Consider the following 10,566-nt stretch of genomic DNA (forward strand, 5'->3'; position numbering starts at 1 on the left):
CTTGCATTTACCCTAAAGAAATCAGACTTAGTATTATGAGTCCGGCCCTCTTATCTATTTTACGATTGGAGGGAAAGCCTCTGTGATTGCATTGGGATTTTAATTTGTCAATCTATGTCACTAATTGACATATTCTATTATGGACAGCCCAATTTCATGCCACTGGTTTGGTCATTTCCATTTTTTGGCTTTCCTTTGCAATATATCTGGTTATGCTCTTATTCTTAAATCTGCTGCTCTGAAATTATCTCACTTACCTGTTACTGATGTTTTTTCTTTATTTCACATAATTTCTTTCACCTTCTTAGATATCATGCTTCTGTAAAATATTTATAGACGGATCAAATATTTAGACACCTTTTCCTTGTGGTTTTCTGCTCAGGGGTGTTATGCATTCTTCATCTGAGTCTGTTTGTTGATACTTCCAGTAAAAATATGGTGAAATATTTCAAATATTTGAAAGGCGCAGTCATGGCCATTAGATGGCAAGCATTGATGAAAAAATAAATCTGAACTCAAAACTAAACAGTGCTGAAAAATATTCTCAAGTTTATTAAATAATGGGATGGTCAGCAAATATCAAAACTTAAATCTAAAAACATTTTCATACCACAGCCACATCAAATCTTTTCAATCAAAGATGAAGCACTCCTATTACAATTAATCTTTATGTATCAGAGCTGGGCAGTCTAGATTAATTATTATTCCTCACATTACCCACCTATTCAAACCGAGACAGTGCGGTGAATTATTCATGAATTTTAAATCAAGAAACTTGGTCATTCATTCATAAAGACGACTGTGCTAATTCTGTATATATGTCAGACATGAGGTTTGAGACAGGGAAGACTGCGCTGGCAGACACGGGCTTGATGTTGTAAGACTAATATGGTCTGTATGGTCTAATATGGTTAAAAGACTTATTCCAGAGCCTGTCTCCATGTAGCGGGGCATGAGATCATCGCACAGGCATATATTAAAAGGATTACGTGCTATAATTCAATTTAATCACATGCAGTGATACTACAGGCTACAATTAGATTGGTTTCAAACAACTCTTTTCATGTATGACTTAAGGACTGTCCAAAATAAGGTGACAAACAAAGATTGGCCATTTATTCAAGTACAACAAACAACCTTCTCATTTTTATATTCGTTGCAAAAAAAAGTAAAGAGAAAGCTGTCCAAGAAAAACAGTGTTTGGTTACACCCCTCTCCCCTTCATCTAGGACATTAGATAAATTGTATGCCAAATACTGTTATCATCCATGAATATTATCAACCATCTTTCAAATTTTGATCAACGGCAACTTCGCAGAGTAACCAAAACAAGACTATCACTCAGCCACAGGTACCAATTAGGCTCTGATATATGGTTAAAAAAAGCTTCGACTTGTCTTAAAGTAGATTATATAATCAATTGAAATTGTGTACACATAAAATATAAGGACATGGTACTAAAAAGTAGATCAATTAGGCTCATAGTTGGCAAATTGCAGTTTCAGATAGCTAGGTTTGATGGAGCAAGGAGATCCTAACACTTGGTTAACTGTTAACATACCCCTTAAATCTGCAAACTTTTGACTTATTAAGGATAATTGGGGTTTTTTGGATCAGTATTGTGGGGAAGATTAGAAATTGATGTATTACATTGCTCCCCCTATGATAAGTAAATTACACGACTTACATTCCATCGTAAGTAACTTAAATTACATTACTTCGCAGTTAACCTGCATGTGGACTTAGTTTTGTTCATGCTCTCTATCTCTCACAAACATTTTTTTTCGCATTAGTGAATAAAGTTTACACATTGCATGTTAAATGTAAAAAATACAGAAAATTCCTTAGACTTCTTTGACTTTGAAATAGAATTACCTCGACATAATATATAAATGAATTCAATAATGTTTCCAATTTTAGAGAATTTATTAGTATAATAATATGACTGTTGTAAAAGTAACTTATGTTTTTTCATTATTTGTGAGGATGAGAAAGATAATCATTTGATTATAATTAGTTTTCTTCATGTGTGTTACAACCAACGCACACACACAGAAACACACACACACACACATATCAATGGAGTAAAGAAGTGATTTATTTTATGGTTCTTGTTTATTTATTTATCCTGCATGTCTGGGCTCTGATACCAACGCATCGATTGGTGGCCCCTTGTAGAAACGAGCCTCACAGCTCAATGCTGCCATCTTGTGGTGATCTCAGAGATTGCATCGTGATATTCCCTCCACATTGTAACCGATTTCAAATGGTGCTAGACCTGATGGAAACTCTGAACACCAGAGGAAAACGGTCAGCCTTGGGAAGAGTGGTTTAAGCTGGTCAGCAGAATGCACTCATCTGATGCTCTTTTCTGTTTATTTTTGAGGTGGAGTGTGAGCTTGGGCGTAACACTGCATTCAAGATTAACCCTGAGCTGAGAGTGCAAGAGAGTTAAACTTATTTTAAAGCTGAAAAGATGGAGTTCATAAGAATTCAGGTGATTTTACTTTAGATTCATTCTTTACATGTTTTTGAATCATCATGTATCATCTACCCAACTGCCTCTGAATAATCGTCGTATTATTAGCATATTACGAGGTTGCCATATGTGACCTTTGCTCCATCTGAATGGAAATATTTTAAATCTGCCATCCGCAATTATGCTGCAGTGTGTGCTTTGATGACAATTGTTGGATGTGATCCGCTCCGCAGCCTGTTCTACCTCGAAAACACCGATTTCAAATGGTGCTAGATGGGATTTTATACTCTATAACACCATCTGAAACCAGTTCCCCGAGTAAGATGCCTGAAATCCAAGACCCCAATCTGCAATAAAAAACAGAAAACTGTCATCACTTTTGAAAAAAAAAAAAAAAACAACAACAATGATTTGCACAATGTAGGAACCAAAAACAGATTTGTTTGTCTAATGTATTTTATCATCCAAACATTACTTAACAGAAACAAAATAGAGCTGTGCACCCCTACAACTATGAGGTACATTATGGTAGTTTAACTTGACATTAAAATGAGAGAACTTTGCTTCATATTTGGCCCATTTTTATGATCATATTTTGCCGAGATTTTAGCATGGATGCATGGAATTCTAGACGAAAGTTTTTGTTTCTGTGAAGCTGAAAAATGTAAGTGAACACAGGAAACACGGTTTCACGGTTAAAACACTGGTCTGCCACCGTCACGGCCGTTGCAATTTATTTGAAATGTAGGCCTTGAGGATGAGGTGCGGTGTGGGAATTCCATCAAAGTTTGATAACCATCATCTCAACTTTAGGTTGTTTTGAGGTTAAGAGTTTTCTGACCACATACTATACCTCCTTCCACTCTGACCGTGGAGAAAAAAAAAAAGGTAAAATTTCTATATAATAACATTTTTTGGGGGCTCAGAAAACAAAAACAAAAAGAAAAACATTAAAAGCATATCTGGCATCATGAATTCCAGTGGCCAAATGCGCTTAAACCATAATTATAATTCTTAATGTATTAATCAATGGTTGTTGGTGCTTAATTAAAACCGAATTGGCTTCAAGGACGACTCAGAAGCATGCAGGTGCTTATATAATGGTTAAAAGTCAGACGATTTCAGAGGAGATGACTGGCTATCCCAAAACAAAAAGTGTCTGCCTGTGTGTGGGGGTGGGGGGATCCATTCAATACAGTCCAAGATGAAAAACCACATCCTGAAAATATGTCAAGAGTTCTTGAATGTGACCTTGTGCCCTCCCTTATTCAAGATTCCTCTTTTTTCTTTTTGTTTTTTTTTTTGTGTTTTTAATGAAAAGGTATAACGTCATGAAAACCCACTGGATTTTGTTTGTGCCTCCGACACAGTGACAAAGTATCTCCACCCCTCTGGGTCTTTTGGGGACAATTTACCTGTCCTTCACTCCCTTAATCCTCTTCACCTTTAGCCAAGTGTCTCGGCTTTTGAAAGAGCTGCAGTTCCGCTGTTTGCTTCCTCTATTGATACTGGAATAGAGTCACAAACAGTGGCCACTGTTACCCACAGACACGGACTTTGATCGTAACAGGAGCTTAAAATAATGTCATTTCTGTCTCAGCACACATGGTCTTTGCAGAGCGGCACGCAGTACTGGAAGAAGTATTTCCGAATTTTTCCTCGCCAGAAATACAAAAATAAATCAAAAGAAAAGCTTAAGAACATTCAGAAAAGACTTTACAGCATGTGCTGCATTTAAAGCCACACTATACTATGTAGATATTGTAATATAAACCCAATGTTTATTAAAATTGTTAATTAATTAATATAGGATTATTTACCATAGAATTAGTTCTCCCTTAGTTAAATGAACTCATAAATTGGATATAGATGAATCTATTTGAGAATTGAGAAAGGAAGATTCAAGGATTAAGGTTTACATTTTAATTACTAAGTGGAAACAACTTTCTTTAGACAGTCATGCATTAAAATACTAAGATAGATCAAGTTTATGGAGGCCCATGGGGTAATATAATATAAGTAACAGTTTAATTTTAATGGATTATTATTTTAATGGATGAAACACAAAGCTATGGATAAGAATTGTAAGTTACAGTAACTGCAAATACACTGAAATAACTTTCGATATGAATCAAAATCTTTAAGTTCAGAATATCAAAATATTTAAATTCACACAACTATTCAATTTAAAGTTCATGAACTATACGGTATCTTGTTTTATTTGTGTTTTATTATAATTGTGTCAAATTATTTGTGTTTGCATGTTTTTGGTTCAATTGTGCTGCTGCGTTGATGAGAACTATTGGCGCAATTACGTGCAGGTTGGTAGTTTGACTTAAGAAATCATAGCGACCTGTTTGAGGCTTGGCTGTTCTGTGATAATGCAATTTAAACCGGATTTTAAAGAGCTATTTGGATTTCAAAATAAAAAATTTAAAAAATCTCAATCTTTACAGGAACATTTTATATAGTTTTATAGTTTTTATATAGTTTATATTGGAGACAATGTGGATGAAAAACTGAGACGCAACAAGGGACGATCCAATTTAACACTATACAATATTTCCCCCTGAAATGTTGTGAAGTCAAAGTGTCAGTGGCATAAAACAAATGAAGCAAGTATCGGAAGTTTGTGCTCAAGTTCATCCAATGCCCATCAATGCAAAGTGATAGGTTTTTTCCATAATTGAGAAAAACAGCAACTGATGTGTTTATTGAACAGATAGGCTCACACTAATGTTGGTATGCAGAGGTGATTGCCAATATGTATGTGACGATATGTGTGACAAAACTGGGGGGTGGGGTTGGACTGGGTGTTCGTGCACGTGTAAACAGGGTAGGTGGTTAATCCTCTTGCGGATTACGGCTCCTAATTTATCTGGAGTGAGAGGGGCAAACTCATCAAGGTAATGTGTTTTTAAGCTACCTTCAAACATTTGCACAATCGTGGGAAATTACTGCTTATCACAGCTTGGAATTTACATTATGCTTATGATGCAACATTGTACAGAAATGAGGAAATAAAGGCAGCAAAAGTTAAATAAAAATTGAGGTTGGATGTAGGTCTGTGAGGCTGTCATAGGGTAACACTTTTAAAGATGGGTCTGTTGGATTTCTAGATAACCAGTAGTATTGATGAGTTGGAAAAAGAATGACATCTCTTGATGTCGTTATGAAAATAATCCAATAATCATATCAACGGTTGACCTGCAAATATTTCAATCATTTTTACAAAATCTTATGTCATTTACAAAAAGTTTCAATTCAAATTTTCAGATTTTTTTGGACAATTCCCATCTAACATCTGCTGCCCCTTTAAGATCTCCATGGATGCTTTGGGAATGGCTTTCCATTCCCATTAAATGTATTCGTATTTTCAGGAAAACCTTGATTTTGACTATTTTTTGCAGATTTTTGGGGGCTTGATCGCTTATCAGACAATTTGGTTAACTTTAAGATGACTTGGGATTTTTTCAGATTTAACTATTCCTGTCACCGATTTTATTTTTGCATTTTGTTCATTTCTAATAACTTCTCTTTCTTGATCCTTTTTCAGGCGTTTCATTAATATTGATAGTTTGCAGATGCCTAAAAATGACTGGGGCATTTTTCATGATTTTCAGTTAACATTGTTGAAAAATTGAACTGTAATTTTCTAATTTAGAGGGCTTTTTTGTTCACTTTGAAGGTTTAGTCATTCATTTATTTGCGGCAAAAGTGAGCGTCCGCGTCTTTTTTACTAATCTTAGGAATGTAGAAATGGAGTTGGTATTTCTTTTGTGAGTTTGTGTCCAGAGGCCATGACATTTTTCTGCTTACATTCTTAATAATTCTAAGCTTTTCCTACAGCAAGTCTTTATATCTAGTCTTTGTCTCTTTGTCATCATGCCCTTCAGCACTTTAAGCCATGTATGGAAATCTGCACCGGAGCATAATATATTTAATCAGACAAGTCAAAACTCCTCATACCTCCCACAATGCACCGTATTCTAAAAATCAAATATGTACGAGGTCCCTGCAGGAGCCTGCTACTACGATTGTTCTGTCTAACTGGTGGCGCTGCAGACAGAAGAATTGATTTACATTTTGTGACCCTCCTTTGGCTCCTGCGTTGCCTGTTGGGAAATATCAGGTGTCTCGCACACATAAGGAGTGGCTTTACAAGTTAGATAACCGAGGAACAAACAGGAACAACATAATGTTATGAAATGTGTCTCTGATGCGTTTCTCTTAAAAGCAAAGAGCAAACAGAAAAAAAGGTGGTATCCTTGTTAGATTTGCTTTCATTCTGAACAATAAACTATCCAATATTTGGCTCGCCTTTGCACTTTCGTTGACAGAATGAACCTCAGGGCACTTGGGAGATTCATCACAAAAGGTTTGTTTTGGCTTTTTCACAGCCGCTAGGTGTGTGGCTACTAATGATACCTGCAAATGAATGCTGCCTCACACTTGTCTATTAATACATCACCATCTCCAGAGGCCAGGCTGGGATTTAATTTTAGCACTGTCATCTCTGTGCGCCACCTCCTACTCTGTAATCGCTGCGTAGGAGGGATCGCTTCTAAAAGGCAGTGGGTCGCCGGCTGCCTTCTCTGGAGTGGGCTGCAGGTGATGCTGTAAACACACAACTTACGCAGGCTTTTGGGGAGCGCACTGCTGTCCGACTGGTATACACGTGTCCTTCGCTTCTCGCTAAAATCACCGTTATGATATTACTGTATTAAATTAGATAAATCTGGGTTTGCATTGAAAAGTTGTTTTTTTTTTTTACTTGAGAAGAACATCCGCTCTCTGAAAAAGGGGAAAAGAAGAAAGCATTATTGAGGTCACGTTTCCTTGTTGGTAAAAGTGGGTCACTTGTTTTTCCTGCCAGCCGGGAGAAGACCCGATAAACATGACGACTGCAGATGACAAGGACACGGTGCAGGCAAGAAATATAAAATGTTTCCATACGCCCAGAGGATCTTGTACAGAAATGCATATCTTTACTTTGTTTTTATTTACAGAATACCACAAATGAGTAAGATGGACACCCTTAAAATATTACAGGGATGAGGAGGTTCTTCCTGTCACAATTATTTCTTGTAATTATCAATTTTTAATAATTCATCACTGAACTGCCACTCCCATTTTAATACTTTTAATACTTTTAAAAATACTTTTTGCAAGTTTTTTTGAATAAGGTATCTTTCTTTACTTTTGTTGCATCTGTGTTTTTTTTTTTATTTTATTTTGATTTAAATGCGTACTTTCCAAATCTATTTCTTTAATACTTTTGAAGGGGATTGCTGTCTTTTTAATTTTCTTTCAACATCTGTTCTTATTTATGTCCTTAAATTCAGCCCTTAATCCAATTTTTGTTGTATTTTCTTATCCTTGGACACCACTTTATTATCAGTACTGTTTTTTTACAGCTATTATTTTATTTACCCTGTATCTGTCTTCTAATTCCAGTTGTTTTCAACTGGAAATGCTCCTCACTTTTAAGGATTTCATTTTCTTCATCACTATTGTTCCTGAAGTCATTAATATTATGTTACTGTTGGTTATTTTCCTTTTAAAATTTTGACTATTCTCTCATAAATATATTCTCCCCTCACTGGTATTTTATAATTTTCATTTGTTTCTCATCGCGCTTCTTTTTATTTGGCTCAATGTTCAAATGTAAGTGTGTCTTCCTGCCTTTCTAAGCTACCCACCGTGTTCCCCAAAAATTAAGATAACATCTCTTTAATCCCTGTTTATTTAAATATCTTGTTATCATAATACTTTTATTTTATCTATTTTGACTATTTTGATTCACAATGTGTATGGTTTGTTTCATCCCAATGTGAAAAAGCTATGTAAAGATTGATTGATTGATTTATTGATTGACTAACCTTTCCTTTTTCTTTCTTTTTTTCAGATCACACTGGAATTACATTTCTATTCATCCCGTATAATCGAAATTCAAACATCCGGCTCCTGCGTGCTCTTTTCACTACCCTGCCAAAGGTTTAGCAACTCCTGCTGCCTCCTGCTGATTCACTTTGTCTCCGAACACACATGACTAACAGTATACCCCCTGTGTGTCCCATTTTCACCTCAAAGTGCTAAGGACGTGCTTCATCTTCTGTCCTTCTGACAGGTGAGCAATGGGAGGTGCCACACCCTCTTTGACTTGGGTCAGTATGAAGGAATGGGAGTCAACAAGTAGCGTCAACAGGTATCCAGAGGCGTGTCAACGTTTCTATTGTAACTAGGCAGGTGTGTATTACAGGACGTACCTGTTAGAGAGGGAATTGTCAAATGGCCCAAATAAAGAATAGTGTCTTTAATCAATGAAAAAAAAACAAACAATTAGTTTGAATAATTCGAATTTTTGCTGTTCACATCATATAGAAGGAAAAAAGGCGGGGATGGATGTCAACAATACCTACTGCGATTGGTGGCTCAACAGCACCCCCCATGTTTAAAGCGACGCTTGTTTTTATCATATCAAGTGCGCACTAAACAGCCAGATTATTACCTTACAGTGATCTGTGACGCAGCAAATGTTATTTGGCACCTCAAATATGACGCACACCGTTACCATTGTGTAACTGCCCCACGACCCCAAACCCCCCCTCCGCGAAATTCAACAAAAAATAAAAAACACAAAAAAACAATACGGTCCGATCAGAATTGTTGAATATTGGTGGATTTCATATACATACAACAATTCTGTCAACTTTGGCACCGAGAAACCATGAGGTGCCACACGATAGTGCCAAAAAAGAACTGCGTAACGTAGCTCTCTCCTACCGCGGGATTACGCACTATCCATCTCTTGCGCAGCATCCTATTCCGAGCCCCCGACCCCCCCACCCACACTCACTCACCAACCGCACCGCTTTGTTTACATTCACGTCCCGTCAATAAGACGTCGAGTTCGCCGGGAAGCTTCGAGAAGAGAACTTGACTCGGTCGCACCGTCACGGCGGAAATTCCCCCCTCCTGGCTCTCCGGCGGCTCGTCTGGCGCTCCTGCTGACGCAGTTTCATTTACCTGTTGTCACGTCGATAATCAAACTCTCCCGATTTAAAAGTGTTTTCGTCAATAAACCCCTGCTCCACCATCTGGCTCCGCTTTCCGCTGTTTATTGTTATCATTATTATTTTCTTCTTTTTGTTTCCAACATGTTTCTACTTTCACAACTGCGCCTCGGCGCGTTCGCTCGGCTCCCCTGGAGTAGTTATGAATAACACGGAGCGATTCTCCGCGTTGACAAACGCGCAGCCTCGCCGCTCCGATACCATAATAATCATTATCACTTACGTGTCTTCCTCAAGCCCCGGCTCTCCTCTTCACTTAGCCCCTTGTCGTTTCACCGGCGCTGCCCGTTCCCGGTCCGCGTTGTCGCCGTTATCACCCCGGGAGCGCACGTTGATCGCCGTGTATCCCCGAACAATTTTCCACAGCACAACACGGGACCCGCCCCCCGGCACTCCCCCGGCCGCTGATTGGCTGCCTGGCTGGAGAGCCTTTCCTTAGCGCCTGAATCACATGTGGCTGACGCATGTTTACAAACATCGGCGAAGTCACATGGGCACTGATTTACCGTAAAGTACCACCCTTTGACGTAGCTATCAGATGTCGTGACCAAAGACCATTATCTCATATTTTACACCGGAGGGACAGGATGTGAAAGTGAAATAAACATCATGCGATGCACAATGACCGCTCGAGTCACGTGATACAGGGTTATATATCTGGCGTTTATGGAAACAGTAAAGCTGGGAAGGCGGCCAGTAGAAGTCCTGATCACCCTCTCCTCCTCCCCCATCTTGTTTTGTCATCTAGAAAATGTATACGTTAAATGTCCAGATGTCTACCTTCAACCCTAAACAATCATGTCAGAAGTCATAATCCAGCAACACAATTTATGTAACCCGAAACTGAACATTCTGCACAGTGACTGACCTACTTTTACTTAAATAACCTACATATGCTGGCAGTAGTTACTGCAGGCTCACTTTTAATTGGATGGATCTTTCCACTGGACTGCTCAGACCAGATATCTCTTCTGAGCAGTCTAGAAACTAGAGGTTAGGATTATTGAAGAA

General features: G+C 37.9%; 1 long non-coding RNA gene across 1 annotated transcript; it reads right to left on the minus strand.

Moving 5' to 3' along the window:
* Positions 1-3,752: 3,752 nt before the first annotated feature.
* On the minus strand, positions 3,753-9,879 carry LOC147232834 (uncharacterized). The gene is made up of 3 exons (XR_015106407.1): positions 9,779-9,879; positions 9,343-9,486; positions 3,753-8,748 (listed from the first exon to the last, which is right to left on the minus strand). It is a non-coding gene; the product is annotated as an uncharacterized LOC147232834 (long non-coding RNA).
* Positions 9,880-10,566: the final 687 nt, after the last annotated feature.

This window comes from Fistularia commersonii, chromosome 7 (assembly GCF_037954325.1).
Source record: "Fistularia commersonii isolate RoL2024-O1a breed Wild chromosome 7, RoL_Fcom_v1.0, whole genome shotgun sequence".
Classification (NCBI taxonomy): domain Eukaryota; kingdom Metazoa; phylum Chordata; class Actinopteri; order Syngnathiformes; family Fistulariidae; genus Fistularia; species Fistularia commersonii.